Raw genomic sequence first — 17,138 nt, 5'->3', positions numbered from 1 at the left:
ATAATTCATTTGGAAATAAGAACGTAACAGTATATAATATAACAACCCATATATATGTATCGTATTTACCATTTATACACATACACAACCCACTATATTATATACATGTCATAGTTCGATCTTTATAAAAAAACGTAAATATGAGTCACCGCCAAGGGTAGACTCATCATAGTGAGATTTACTCACATTCATCATAGTGAAGAAGCACTAAAATCTTTTCAAAATCATTTATTAAAATAACGTTGCACTTATCCATGAACCGTACATGATTAAGTTCACGTAATTTAAACCAAAACATATTTTTAAAATAATTTTTTATAAAATAGTGATGCATCGATTATGGTGACAACTCAAACTAAATTCAATAATTATAACACTACTTCGATCATGATGATCATTGTGAGGTTTACTCACCTTATTTCCTGCGTGCAACTTTCACGACACTAAAAGCGATTCCTCCACTCGTTTCGTCGGTCACCTAATAGCATGATAAAATGCTTAGAAAACGATACGTAAAATATCAGGTGACGATTTCAGTATAGCTAAATGTTGTTCATAAAATACTGTTCACAGTTACTGTTAGTGACCACTGTTCATGAACACTATTCACAGTTGTTGTTCACGCGTCTCCACTATTTTCCGACCACCACCAATGACCACCACAATCTAAATGACATTGCTAACAACTTTCTAGTTCACAACAAAGTATAAATCAAAGCTTAAAACCTCCAATTTCAGAATTTCCATAAAATCCCAAATTAAAAACCCTAGAAGAAATTTCTTAGATCGAGTTCTTACCCTTCGATTTAGCTCAAAACCTTTGCAGGAGTTGTTGCCGACGTTGAGGAAAAGAGTTTGAGACCGGTGGTGAAACCTAAACTCGCTGGAGTTCGCCGAAAATTGGAGAACACAACCGGGTCACTGTCGGGTTTCCAGGTCGGCTTCCGGCCTTCGATGCGTGGAAACCAGTGTGCTACTCCACGATCCACCACCACAGGGAGGTGTGAAAGGAGGAGACGAAGCGATCACGGCTAGCCCGATCGCCTAAAACCGCCGGAGTCGGCCGAAAAAGTCGGGTCGGGTCGGCCGGATCCGAGTCGGGTCAGAAGAAATTTTCGACTCTAAAGGGCGTGCGTGCTTAGAGAAAGGGAGAGAAAACAGGGGTATTACATTCCACCCTCTTAAAGAAATTTCGTCCCGAAATTTAAGCGCACTACTCAGCCACTAATTCTTAACTTCTTCCTAAAACTTCGATTGACCTTCCACAACAATTTTCCTCTTTATGATACCTCCACAAGACCACCACATTTCACTTTTCTTCTATCATGGTGTTATATAACTTCATAGTGTCTGAAATGAAATTTACAATGAGCATAATAACACCCCTCAAGGAGAACCACAACTCAACCATCCATGATCAAATACAAAACCAGATGTTCCGCAGAACAAGACCCTTAAGAAATAACGTGAATCTAGAAACGAACTATACTATTCACCCAAATTCTAACAGGTCATAACTGCATTTACTTATATAACATACATTGAGTGCAAACATGTACAACCTTAGCATAAGCACATAGCATACGATAAGTATATGAACCTGCTAGATGATGAAGTTTGTGTACTTACTTTCCAACCTTGCTTTCGTAGATTCCAGCGTACCCTCGATGTCAACTTCTCTTCCTACCCACTCCCACCACCCCACTATAGGTGAGCCCTTCAACTAAAGGGTCACACGGCACCACTCTAATAGTCTTCTCTTAAGGGCAAGATAAGTTCAAAGGAACATATTGCGTGGTAGGGCATTTAGGAGACAAGCTAGACATCGTTGTCTTGAATGTCACCGACTTTCGAAAAAGTTCAACGAATCTTACAGGTGAGTTCTCTTCTCTGACAGATCTCACTATGCTATGGAAGAATAAGGTTTCGAGGTTAAGTGGTCTCCCACATCAACACTACATAATCTATGTTTACACTGTGTCGCTATCAAGTCTTAGAAACTGAAATTTACAAGTCTCTCAGACCATTATAGTATTCAACTACATCATACCTCCCTGTTACCCCTCATAAAGTACACCGTCAGACATTTGGCAACATCTCGCTACCCAATATCCAAAAGAAAAATACTGAAAATATTTAATTATAAATGTACTCATGAGTTATTAGACGGCCGATCTGGTTGTCTAATAATATCTGAAAATATAAGTACTCATGAGAAATCGGGCAACCCATCTGTTTACCCAATTACATTTATAATACGGGTATTCATGAGACCTAGGTACTCATCCGTTACCCCTAATGCAGTACACCGCCGGGCATTTGGCAACCCATCTATCACCCAAAAATCCCAAAAATATGGGTACACATAAGCTGATAACCCATCTATTACCCTTCATGCGGTACACCGGCAGACAGACTAGAGCTCTAACTGTATCGTAACTGTCGTCCAGCTAAGGCTAGGTTCCGACATGCCAACACGTCCAAAAAGACTGGTCCGAAGACAGAAAAACACTTCCGAAGACATGCCAACACGTCCGAAGACTGGTCTGAAGATAGAAAAACACGTCCGAAGACAGAAAATGTTTTAAAAAAACTCAATGTTAAAATCACGTACAATAATCATCACATGATATTGTACAAATCAAATCGACATGCTCAAATAAATAAATATCAACGCTAAAATGAACTCATTCGCAAACGGAAATTATGACAGTATATAATATAGCAAACTATATATATGTACCTATTTTACCAATTATACACATACACAATCCACTATATCATATACATATCATAGTTCATTCTTTTTAATTAAGTGTAATCATGAATCTCAGCAAGGGTAGATTCGTCACTGTGAGATTTGTACTCACCTTCTTTCCTGCATGCAACTTCCACGACACTGAGAGTAATTTCCTTACTTGTTTCGTCAGTCACCTGATAGCATGATAAATGCTTAGAAAATGATACATAAAATATCATGTGACGATTTCAGTACAGCTAAATGTTGTTCATAAAACATTATTCACAGAATACTGTTCCAATATACTGTTTTACGAAAACACTGTTCAAAGTTACTGTTTTACGAAAAGCACTGTTTATAGTGTGTTGTTCATGACAACTGTTCACACTTCAATTCATGAACATTGTTCATGTGGTGACACTGTTCACTGACTGCCTCCAATGACCACTAAATTTCACCACCATAATCTAAATGACATTCCTAACAACTTTCCAGTTCACAACAAAGTCTAAATCAAAGCTTAAAACCTCAAATTTCCAAATTTCCGAAAAATCCCAAATCATGAACCCTAGAATTGAAATTTCTTGATTCGAGTTCTTACCTTTCGATTTAGCTCAAAACCTTTGCAGGGGTTGTTGACGATGTTGAGGCAAGGAGTTTGAGACCGGTGGTGAAGCCTAAACACGCCGGAGATCGCCGGAAAATTGAAGAGCACAACCAGGTCAACGATGGGTATTCGGGTCTACTTTCGGGCTTCGATGCGTGGAAACCGGCGTGCTACTCCATAATCCACCACCACAGGGAGGTACACAAGGAGGAGACGAAACTATCTGGGTCGGCCCAGTCACCTGAAACTGCCGAAGTGGGCTGGAAAAGTCGGGTCAGGTCAGGTTAGAAGGAAATTTTCGCCTCTATAGGCGCAGGTGCGGAGAAATGGGGAGAAAAATGGGTTATGACATAGTGATGCAATGACTATGTTAACAATTCAAACTAAATTCAATAATTATAACATTACTTCGATTATGATGATCATTGTGAGGTTTACTCACCTTATTTCCTGCGTGCAACTTCCACAACATCGAGAGCGATTCTCCCACTCATTTCGTCGGTCACCTAATAGCATGATAAAGTGCATGGAAAACGATACGTAAAATCGCAGGTGACGATTCATTATAGCTAAACATTGTTAACAAATTATTGTTCATAAAACACTGTTCACGAAACGTTGTTCATGAAACAGTGTTTATGCGCCGCCACCGTTCCGATGACCACCAATGATCACCAAAATTTACCACCACAATCTAAACAACATTTCCAACAACTTTCTAGTTGACACCAAAGTCAAAATCGAAGCCTAAACAATTCAATCGACGAACAACATAAAATCGGCACTATTCACATATCCTAGAAAAAGAAATCGTTGATTCTCCTTATGTGTTTCGAAATAGATAAAATTGTTTTAGAGGGTTTATATACATCCTACAAGCTTCAAAACACAACGAATCACCTTGATTGGTTGTCGGAGGAAGGAGTTCTCCTCACTTCTTCAAACAAATCTAATCTCTCCCAAACATCAACCCAGATCGGTAGGGGACGAAGAGACGGTTCCAACGCCACCGGTCTCACTCAATTCAGTCGTCGGACGACAGAGATATGGCCGGAGAAAGATTCGGCAACAAAAAGAGGAAAAAATCGCGTAAACAATACCAGAGCTCGGGTGAACAATAACTGAGCTGATTTTGGTAAAAAAAAATTGATTTTCTAATTTTTAATCTCCTCTCTTTCTAAAATCGAAAACTAAACTTCCGTTGCTAACAACTTTCACATACAACATCCGATTAAAGCGTACCGCACGTCTACGAACCCGTATTGACGAACTCTACGACTTTCATGAATGAAGTTTTCTAAGATACCTAACGGATAAAAAGTCAACTCTTGACCCCTTATGGTAACGTTTATGAGTATAAATAGCATGTTTTCTCACTCGTACTATATAATCGGATCACCACCAATTTAAATATCTTCAAACAATAATTATAAAATAATTATAAATTTCTGGAATAACACAACCGGGATCAAGAAGGCGGCGGTCTTCGTCCTCACCTTCCAAATCTAGGGCCGGACAGTTCCTCCGGCATGATTCGTCACCGTCGTCGACATGCAGATCACTGAGATGATTGTTTTACTCCAAAGCAAGGAAATCTCTTCGGCCTCCCTTTGAAAATTGAAATAAGAATACGCAGGGAGAATTTAACACAAACAAATGTGTGGTGGAAGTGTTGAACTCTTGGAGTTGATTAGAATAATTGTAGAGACCCATGCGCTTGAAAGCTGAAATTAATGGTTTCAACTTTCAGGAGGTGACTGACCTTTGGGGAAGGAGTGTGTGGTCTGTTCTGTCAAACAACTATTAACAAGTTAATAGTTTAACGCGCGTTAGGAAACGCGCCGTTAAGTAAACATTGGAAGAAACTCCGCTTTTTTACTGATTATGCGACGTAAGATCTGCAACTGGCCCATTACCAATCATTAAAATATAAATCTTGGGCTCCATGCTCGCTTGACTTTTAGTATCTTGTTCGACGACTTCATCTCTCTTAACTACCTACATTTAGTCGAGCATTTCTTCATTTTCAGTCCATCTATCATCGATCACCTTTCATCTCCCTATGGCTGATGCTTCCTCATCGTCGGAAGGCAGTCAGAAGTACCAAGTTTTCATCAATTTCCGAGGTGCAGATACTCGTAGGTCTTTCGTCTGCCATCTTTACCGCGCTCTGAACCAGATTGGACTTGAAACCTTCAGACTCCGTAAACTTCAAAAAGGCGATAGCCTCTCTGAGCTACTCAAAGCCATAAAAGACTCCACCATTTCTATTTTAGTTTTCTCTAAAGACTATGCCTGGTCTACAAGGTGCCTAAAAGAACTTGCATGTCCAGATCCTGGAGTGCATGGATCAACAGAGGCAGATTGTGTTGCCCGTTTTCTATGAAGTAGATCCCTCCGAAGGTCGTGAACTGACGGGAAAATTTGCAGAAGCTTTTGCCATACATGAAAGCGATCCCAAATTCGACAACGATGAGGTGAAGAGCTGGAAATCCGGTTTAACCAAAGTCACCAGTTTATCTGGCTGGGTCTCCAAAAATTATGAGTAATGTTTTACATGCTCTTACTTAATTAGTCTCTATTACGCTAATGGTTAATTACTTAGATTTTTGATATTCTTCATACTCTCCTTTTCTTTCAATATGAAGTTAGTGATATTTATTTGGATTGCCCTTTAATTATATATTTAGTTCTTTAATGAATGAATACGCTATATTAAGGAAAATAATTGTTAGCCTTAAAATTCTAAATTGAAGAGGTGAGGTCGTAAATATGAGAGCTTTAAAAAAAATTAAGGTGATAATTTATAGAATGGGTAATATATATTTATATATATGATTTAAATAATTAGTGAGGTAAAAATAACAAATATGGAGGTGTATCTAGAATCATCCTTGTTTAAATTTTCAATTCTTTTTTGTTTATTTCACAAAAACACACATCTATTAATATATATAGTTAAATTTGAAACTAATGAAAATATTGAAAGTTTGAAACCCTTATACTTTTACATTATTGTTAAATTGAAGATCATGTTCTTATTTTATATTATTAATATACGTACAAAGGAGAAAACTACAGTACGTGATCTTATTTTATATTTATAAAACCTAGTTACATCTAGTAGTAATTGCGCTTTTTTCTTAATAGATTGTCAAAATAAATCTAAAATAAAATCTTAACAAAGTAAGGTTAGAATTGAAAAAGTGTGTGTAATGTAAGAAAAGAATGTATGGTGGTGAATAAAGTATTATTGAAAAATGGACAAATTAGATATTATAATTGGTTGAACAAAGTAATTTGAAAATAAAAAATATATACATCGGGTAAAAAAGAATGTGAGGTGAACAAAGTGGATTGAGTTAGCAGTAGCCACACCCATATTGATTTTGCGATTTGTGAGTTGGAATAAAAAATCAGGTAAATTGATATAATATTAAAATCTTTATATTCTTTACACCAATAAATTAATTATAAAATTCAAACGTTAAATTAAGATCCATAAAAGGATATATGTTATAGGGAAAATGAAATGATCTACTCATCTCATTAATAATCTCCTTCATATATGAGTCAAGATTACAATAGAAGTAAATGGTAATTAAAGCTACATAATGGTGATTGATCTGTTACATCCGTTGACCATAAACGTCATTAACTCATTCCTTTATTAATGGTGTTTTTCCTTCAACACTCCCCCTTGTGCGGAGTTTAAAGATATAATGGTGCATAGGATGTTGCCTCATTAAAAACCTTGTCAAGTAACAAAACCCAATGGGAGAAAATAAAACCTTAGTTGAAGGGGAAAAGAGCACAACACGTCTATGACATTTGAGATTAAAATATATGTGCTAGACTCTCCCTGATGTCTGCACTTCCCCATGATCTTTACATTAATCATGAGAGCTTTGATGACTTTTGCATATTTAATTATGTGTGTTTATTTGGTATGTATTTCTTTACACCAAAAATGCAACGACGTGGATAGTACTTATTCTCATCATGTCGTTTTCTCTTTTCTTTATAGAGACTATAAACCTAAACCTTTTAGGTATTATTGTTGCGTGGGCGCTAAGCTATACAGCGAATGAGAGGTCGAGTCAAGTATATTGTGTTAAGTGCAATAATGTGTCTTTGCACTTGTATAGGGAATCTCATTTCCCAACACTTATTCGTCATCTTTCAATTAGACGAAAACAGATCTATCTTTAAAGACTTCGACTGATCATAGGAGCTATGGAAGCCTCATTTTTAACTTTTAGAGTGCTTAAAAGTCGATTAATGGTTTAATCATCAATATTACAGTCCTCAAGATCCATTTTGAGACTGTGTCTTCCTAATTATCTTTTTCATTCTCGACTTTAAGATTTGTAATGGCGACATCTTTTTACTTCATCAAAAGTGTCATGTCCCCAAATCTGAGACCACTATTATATAGAAATATGATTTCTGAATTAGAGGTGTGACCGTAAAACCAATAAAATTTTCTCAATAAAAATGATAGAAATATATGTCTGAGTAATACTTTTATTATGAAACAGAATCAGAGTTATTTTACAACACATCTGATTTAGAAATACTGAAATTTAACAAAGATACGTAAGTCTCACATTTATTGTCTTGAAATAGTAATTGAAGAAAAACTATCATTTTATTTAATAGATTCATCCCATTTCACAAGCATCTACCAATTACCTGAAAATAAGATTGTGTAGCATCATGAGTAACACAGACCTAGTAAGTACATAATAAATTCTTATAATAATTTGACTAATGAGAAATTCAAATATGAACAACCAAGTAAAATGTACCAAGAACCAGGTGTATTTAGTAACATGAATTCTTACTTATACATATATATATATATATACATATCAACATCAATATATTCAATTAATTGTGGTAATTAATCACAAAGTCACATGTTAGGGTTCACGTTTACCCAAAACACGGATAAGCCACCGAGGCCAACACCAAAGTATGTATACTCAAGGTCAATTCTCCTATGAGAATAATAGTGCATTATCTGTAGGGACTAGGGCTCAATGCTAACTCACAAAACACATAACAATTTTACCAGCAATTCACTTAAGCACGGGATAGTACCAATCACCTGGCTTCACACCTCCAACTCAATAACGTCAATAGAATATCACAAAGTTTAGTAATTAAGACAATATTTAAATACAAAAAATATAATCTTACCAAGATATAAATACTTATCAATAACTCAATGTATGCATGAAATAAACAAGTTAAGAAACTTGAAAGTAAATATGCAAATAAAGAAAATGTACTTTAAATTAAAAGTAATTAGATAATATTAATTAGTAGTCAAATGATTAATAGTCATTTCTCCCATAATAAGGGAAGCTTGGTCCAAAGTAGCAATTGTCATTCAAATAATAGTGTTAAAGTCCGTCAACTTTTTATATCGATAACTCAATCAATAAACGTCCATATTAGGCAAGTGAAGAGTCTATGTTCAAGGATTTTTCGTAAGAAATCCAATAGGATAAGTCATACAATCCGGTTCAAAGTCATTGAATGCAAAAAGTTCAAACACATTAGCAGTGCATAAACCAATCATCAAGTTATCATTTTAGATGTCTACGTATTCTACTTGTAACAAACATTTCATCATTTCTTCTTAAACTTTCCAGATTAAAAGTAGAGGTCTTAACCTTTAATTTAATATAAAGTTTGTGGAAAATGGTTAAGAATTGAGTGAGATATGAGTTTTTAAAATCGTGAGCGCTACAAGAGATTTTCAGTGAGTTTATTAATTCTAACTTTGATTAGCCATAACTTCTCCATTTCTAAACATTTTGAGTGACTCAAAAACCTAAATTGAAGCATTTTTCATGAGGAATTTAATGATATTGTTACCTTGGACAAACTCAGATGTTATAAAATACGAAAATATAACTCTTACCAAAACATGGTCTTTTCCATTTTATCCTTAGCTATGCACTTTGATAAATCTTAAAAGACAAAAATTATAAGGATGTAAGATGTACTTGCCTTGAAATTCCAGGGGTGAATGGAATGTTTTGATGTGGATCCAAAGTTGGATTACTTTAGTAAAGAAGAAACTTGTTTAAGAGAGAAAGAGTGAAGACTAGAATTTTAGCTTGAGAAACATTGGATGATTGAGTTTTCTATCAACTAAGGGAACTCTAGACTTGCATGATTTCTGATTTTGAAGTGTAAAGAAAACTTGAGGCAGCTCACAACTATAAATAGGCCAAGAAGAAACACAAAAGTTTAATTCTCACCTACCATTCTCAATAATTAATATTGAGTCATGGCCTAACTAGTTAGTGTGGTTGTTGACAAAGAAAAATAATAATGTGATGGGATAAAACATAAAAAATAAATCAGAAAGGTTCAAAACATATTGGCATAAGGATTATATATATATATATATATATATATATATATATATATATAACACATTTATATGTGTTATTCTAAAAAGTAAAGAAATTTAGTATATTCATTTCATAAGGTTTTCAATATATTTGCACTATCTAATACTAATATAATGCATAACAGATAATACTATTAATATTAGTCTTAAACTCGATTATAAAGTATCGAGTATACGCAAGAATATGAGCTAATGTATTCAAATCGTGGTCTAATACTTACAAAAAAAATTCTATCTTTAAAAGTATGTTCCCTAACATCATTGGTTTCTAAAGAGAACTATTCGAAGAAAATTTGAATTAATTCTAAGTTAATATAACATTAGAGTACTAAATAGTAAATACTAAATTTCGGGTATTACAGTCTACCCACTTTAAAAAAATTCGTCCTCGAATTTTACATACCTTGTTCCATTTATTCTATGAACAAATGCAGGTGTTTCTTTCTTATTTCTGATTCTAACTCCCATGAAGCCTCGTTTTCATCATGTTGATTCCATTGTATCTTCACCATTGGAATCTCCTTAGTACGGAGTTTTCTTACTTCCTTGTCTAATATGCGAATAGGTGATTCATCATATGTGACATCCTCCGCGAGTTCTATGGTACTATAGTCTATGATATGGGAATTGTATGCACGTTGGACAATTGTTGTGGTAGATCTAGTCGATAGGCTAAATCACCAACTCTTTCTATAATTTGGAAAGGTCCAATAAACCACAGTGACAACTTGGCAATCTTTTTTCCAAAACAGACAACGCCTCGCATGGGTGAGACTTTCAACAAGACACGATCTCCAACATGAAACTCTACATTCCTCCTATGTCGATCGGCATAGGTCTTTTGTCGACTCTGTGCAACTTTGAAGCGCTCCTTAATTGAAGCAACGACCTCCACATAATGCTTAACTACATCAGGTCCATAAAGAATGGCTTCGCCTACTTCAGCCCAACATATTGGCGTATGACATGGTCTCCCATACAAAGCTTCAAAAGGCACCATCTATATGCTTGAGTGATAATTGTTATTGGTGATCCTCCCAGTTCCCTCCAAAATCCAAAATGCAAGACCTAAGCATATCCTCCAACACTTGATTGACTCTTTTAGTTTATCCATCAGTTTGAGGATGAAATGCACTGCTCATGTCTAACTTCATCTCCATTGCACTTTGTAAGCTAACCCAAAATCTTGAGGTGAATCGGGCATCACGATATGACACTATCAATACAGGAACTTCGTGCATACGTACTACTTCTCTTGGGTATGGCTTACTTAAGAAATCGATGGAATCTGTTACCTTTATTGGTAAAAAAAATGGGCAAATTTTGTAAGGCGATCAACAATGACCCAAATTGCATCGTTGCCTCTTTGCATCCTTGGCAATCCAGTAACGAAGTCCATCGTGATGTGCTCCCACTTCCATTCTGAAATTTTAAGAGGTTGTAATAATCATCTCTTTTGCACGTGCTCTGCCTTCATAAGTTGGCATGTAAGACACCTAGAGACATAGTTAGCAATGTCTCTCTTCATGTTTTTCCACCAATAGTTCTTCCGTAGGTCTTTATACATCTTTATTCCTCCTTGGTGGATTGTGAATTTTGAACGATGTGTTTCTTGCATTATATCCTCCTTTAATGATGCAACATTTGGCACACAAAGCCTCTCTCTAAAACGCATCACTTCTTCCGTATGTGTGCTCTAGTCTTCGAGGTGCTTCTCTTTCATTTCCCGAATGTATTCCACGAGCCCTTCATCTTCTCATTGTGCTTGAATTATTTCGTTTATTATTGAGGGTTGCACCACTAAGTTTCCAATAAACATCTCATTTATGTTCGTTGAAAGAGTAAGATTTTACTCCATTAGAGTTCTTAACATGCTCCAATCCTCTCTTATAATTGTGGCTAGATGACTTCGGTGTTTTCGGCTTAAAGTGTCAGCCACTACATTTGCTTTACCGGAATGGTATTGCAATGTGAAGTCATAGTCCTTGATAAGCTCCATCCATCTTCTTTGTCGCATTTTTAAATCCTTCTGGGAGAAAATATACTTTAAACTTTTGTGATCAGAGAATATATCAAACCGCTCCCCGTACAAATAATGTCTCTAAACCTTAAAATCAAAAACCACAGCTGCTAGCTCAAGATCATGTGTTGGATAGTTCTTCTGATGCACCTTCAATTGTCGAGATGCATAAGTTACCACCTTCCCATTTTTCATGAGAACGCAACCGAGTCCTTGATGTGATGCGTCGCTATATATGACAAAAGGATTCCCACTTTTTGGAATGGTGAGGATGGCGGCGTCGGAAACGCCTGCAAGTGGCCGGAAGGCAGCCAAAACGTTCCGGAAACACCGGAACAATAACCGGGTACGGCCAAAGGCCAAACGACGTTATTTTTGACGTTCTAGGGTCCGTTTTACAAATTTTGAAGTTCCAAATTCACAATGTAGTGCTATTGGGGTCCTATGTAGCCCAAAAGCGTCCAATATAAAAACCACGTGAGTTGCACATGTTTATCATCATGCTAAGTGTAAGGTAAATAAAATTCTCAAAGAGATCGTCTTGTAAACAAGAAATTGAGAAATTTTATTGAATGTCAATCTTTAATACATCACACATGAATTTTTAATTCCAAAATCAAAAAACTATTACAAAGTCAATGAAAATAATAATGGCGATTGGCCATAACAATACTTGAAATCATAAAGCTAGGAGAAGCTAAAAACGACTAATCTAAGTCGGGAGTATCCATGGTAGTGGTCGGAGGCTTAGCCTTAGAAACAAGGGGCTCGGGCTTCATGGAGATGTGGTGAGTCTCGATCTCAAAGTCCTCATCCACATGATTCGATTCGGGTTGTAGAAACTTGTTGTAGGCGGAGTATGCCTTGATCATCTTTGCTAGCGCGACAATCGCGATTAAAGTGCTTGAAGGAGCCATATTTGAAGTATGGAGACTTGCCATTACCGGAAGTGGAGGCATGAGGAGGCACATGGCCTCCTTGAGGTTTGGGACGGGGACGGCCTCCCTCGGAGGGTGCGGCGCCGCCACCATCACGAGTCCAGGTATTGGACTTGGGCTGAGACCGGCCTTGTTGCCTCCCACCACGAGAGTTGTTGTTTTGGTGTTGGTATGGAGCGTTCCTTGATTGATTCTTTTGCCTAGGAGCTTTCTCATAGTTAGACTGTGGCGTAGAAATGTTTTTTGTGCCAACAAGTCTATTGTTGTTGTTGAGGAGGATCTCAGAATTTCTCTCCTTCTTAGCCAAGAGCGCCATTAAGTCGGCGAAAGACCGGATCTTCCCTTCTTCTACATAAGTGCGGTGCGTATGATCTTGAACCTCATAATTTATTGGAAACGTGTCCAATGTCTTATTGAGAAGATCTAGGTCGGTCTTGATGACACCAACGGTGCCAAAATCGGATTGCAGGCATAGCATATCCTGATTGAAGTCATCCACTCTCTTATAGTCCAATAGACGGATGTTATCCCATCTAACGGTCAATTCAGGGATAAGCTTATCATGAATGTTGTTGTACTGCAAGCGTAGTTTGTCCCATAATTCTTTAGGATCTTTTACGTTCAAGTATGGCCTATTGAGAGTTGCATGGATGTGACATCTCATGAAGATGAGAGTTTGAGTCTTGACCATGGGTGGGAAATCAACAGGAGGGTCGGCCAACATGCCTTCGATCCCTCAGCTCTCGAAAGTGAGCTCCATGTCGGAAACTCAGCGGTGGTATTCCTTGCCTTCTAGATTAAGAACGCCAAATTATGATCGAGATGGCGATGACATCTACAAAAATGAATACATAATCGATAAGATTCAAGTATAATAAGAATTAAAAGGGGTGACGTATATGGTCACAAGAAAAATCGATGCAAACGGCGATACTCACGATCGCACCCAAAACAGCGGTGCACTCAAGCGACTATACGAAAATCGATTAACTTCCCTTTCAAAACAATCGTGACTCCCCCATGACCGTCACACAAAAAACATCGACCAAGAGGGGAAACTCATCCCTCTATAGTCTCATTGGCGTTATAAGAAATGTCGGAATGAAGACAAGAAGAAGGCTAATAACGCCCGATATAATATATCTATACGTTCAAAAGCGGGAACGTTAATGAAAAATTACCTTTGAAGGTGTGGAGAAGACGGAAGTAGCTTCTCTTGAGCGAAGACTTTGCTTGTGAAGTTCGCGAGTCTTGCGCCGACGAGCAGGAGCGGCGAGCAGGGGCTGTTGCTGACGAGGAGTGCCGACGGGAAGGTGTCGGAGGCCGGAGACGAAGGTGGCTGGCGGGAGAGAAAAAAAAATTCTAGGGTTCTAAAAGTTCAGAATTTTATAACAAAACGTGTGATAACGTGATGCCTGATGAAATAATTGTATATTATTAAATGATATGGGGGCCAATATATAGGTATTACAAAATCACAAACTCGTAGGATTCAGAGCCCTAATTTACTACGGAGATGTTAATTTATCTCCTAACAATAAATCTATTAGGCTAAGACACACGCAATGGTAGAATAATAATTCTCCCGGAATAGAATCTATATTGTCTCATCTTAGATTCAATTAATGATTTTCCGGACCTCGAAGAATTGTGCCTCATGTGGATACTGAAATCTCTCGTGTATCTTTATCTAGATGGCTGCTCGAAACTTGAGAAGTTTCCTGAGATTTCAGGAGTAATGGAGAATCTTTCAGAGCTTATATTAGATGAGACTGCAATTAAAGAACTACCCTCTTCTATCAATCATCTTACTGGGCTTTCTAAGCTGAGTATGAAGAAGTGCTCAAAGGTGGAAGAGCTGCCCGAGAAATTTCCGAATTCAATGTCGGAAGTGTACGAGGGCGAATTCGGCGAGGCAAGCCCCAACCTTGACATGGAGGGAAGTGGCATAAAACAACTTCCGTTCGGTATACGCAAGATATTCCAAGTATCATGTAAAGGATGTAAAGGAATAAGGGAGCCCTTTTCCTCATGGACACCATGGGACCACCAGACTTCTGGTACCTCTGTTTTGTCCAAGCTTGATTTAAGTGACTGCAATCTTCGGGAATTATCTGATGCCATCGCTCATTTATCTTCATTGGAGGATTTAAATTTATCCGGAAACGACAAGTTGAAAATTTTACATGCCTCGATGAATCGACTATGTTGTTTGAAAAAGCTCAGGCTGGATGGTTGCAACTTGCAAGAGATTGAAATCAATACCAGAGCTTTCACCCACAATAAGATTCATACTTGCCAATATAATTGTACATCTTTGCTTCCATGTCCTCATCCTCTCTCTTTCAAATTTTCAATTGCTCCAAACTGGTGATACTAGAATTATATTGCTTATTGCTTAATAAATTCATACACAGATTAATCATATATATATAGCCTAATCTAACACTAATTACTCCGTGATTCACGCCGGATTCACGCCGACACTCCCCCTCAAGTTGGTGCATACATATCAACCATGTCCAATTTGCTAAGTGAATCATAAAAGGCCTTTTTAAACACTCCTTTTGTGAGCATATCGGCAAGTTGTTATTCTGTAGAAACAAAAGGAAAACTAATGATTTTTGCGTCTAGTTTCTCTTTTATAAAGTGACGATCAACCTCCACATGTTTTGTACGATCATGTTGCACAAGATTATGTGAAATATCAATAGCTGCCTTGTTGTCACAATACAGCTACATAGCACATTTAAGCCTAATCCTCAAATCTTGTAGCAAATTTCTAAGCCATAGCAATTCACACTCCTTGAGCCATATCTTTGTATTCTGCTTCAGCACTAGATCGAGCTACCACCTTTTGTTTCTTACTCTTCCATGTAACAAGATTACCCCCAACAAAGGTAAAGTACCCTGATGTAGATCTCTGATCTGTAATATTTCCAGCCCAGTCTGCATCTGTGAAACCATAAATTTCAAGGATATTATTGTGATTAGAGAACATTACTCTTCTCCCTGGAGGTGACTTCAAGTACCTCAAGATCCTTACAACAACATCAATGTGGTCCTCACTGGGATTATGCATGAATTGACTCACTACACTTACGGCATACACAACATCTGGTCTGGTATGTGATAGATAAATCAGGCGTCCAACTAGCATCTGATAACGAGGTTTTTCAGTATGGACTTGATCTGGGTACTCTACTAACCAATGGCTCTGCTCAATAGGAGTATCAATGGGAGTGCAGTCCAACATACATGTCTCTGTTAGTAGATCAAGGATGTACTTCCTCTGACACAGATAGATACCATCACTTCCTCGAGCCACTTCAATGCCTAAGAAGTACTTGAGTGTACCTAGGTCCTTCATCTCAAACTTTGTGGCAAGCTGTTTCTGTAATCTATCCACCTCAACAGTATCATTCCCAGTAACTACCATATCATCAACATATATAACTAGGGTTGTTACCTTCCCTTGTTGATGTTTGAGAAATAACGTGTGGTCTGAGTTACTCTGTCTATAGCCAATTTTCCTCATGAATTGTGAGAACCTTCCAAACCAAGCACGAGGTGACTGTTTAAGACCATACAAAGACTTTCTCAATCTGCATACACAGTTACTTGGAGAAGCGGCTACATATCCAGGCGGAAGATCCATGAATACTTCCTCTGTTAGTTCTCCATAAAAAAATGCATTCTTAACATCAAATTGCCTAAGTGGCCAATTCAAATTAGCAGCAAAAGAGAGCAATACCCGAATAGTGTTTATCTTTGCAACATGTGCAAATGTCTCATCATAGTCTATACCATATGTTTGGGTGAACCCCTTCGCTACTAGGCGTGCTTTATACCGGCTCACTGACCCATCTGGATTATGCTTCACTGTAAATACCCAACGACATCCCACAGTCTTCTTGCCATGTGGTGGAGATACAAGCTCCCAAATATTGTTCTTTTGTAATGCTTCCATCTTTTCTTCCATTGCTTTCCTCCATTTTGGATCTCCCAATGCATCTTGCACTTTGTTAGGTACTAATATAGTAGATATTTGTTTCACAAATGACTCATATGACTTAGATAATTTTTTGGTAGATATAAAATTTGCCACATGATACTTAGCTTTAGCCTGAAGGGTAGTTCATATTTTTTTGTTGGTTGACCCCGAATAGACCTATTTGGTAAGACATATTGTCTACTATTAGCCCCAATAGAATGATTAACCTCAGATGAGTGACCTTCTGTATCATAAGAGCATTGGTTAGGGGTATAAATGACTGTACGGGAGACATGAGGGGCAGTTGTGTTGTCAGCTTCTGGTACCTGAATCTCTGGAGTGACGACATCTGGTGGTGCCTGTGTAGCTGACACATTGGTAATCTCAACAGAACCTGTCACCATAT

Source organism: Argentina anserina, chromosome 7 (genome assembly GCF_933775445.1).
Source record: "Argentina anserina chromosome 7, drPotAnse1.1, whole genome shotgun sequence".
In the NCBI taxonomy this organism is placed as follows: Eukaryota; Viridiplantae; Streptophyta; class Magnoliopsida; order Rosales; family Rosaceae; genus Argentina; species Argentina anserina.
Note: the sequence above shows the minus strand (reverse complement) of the source record.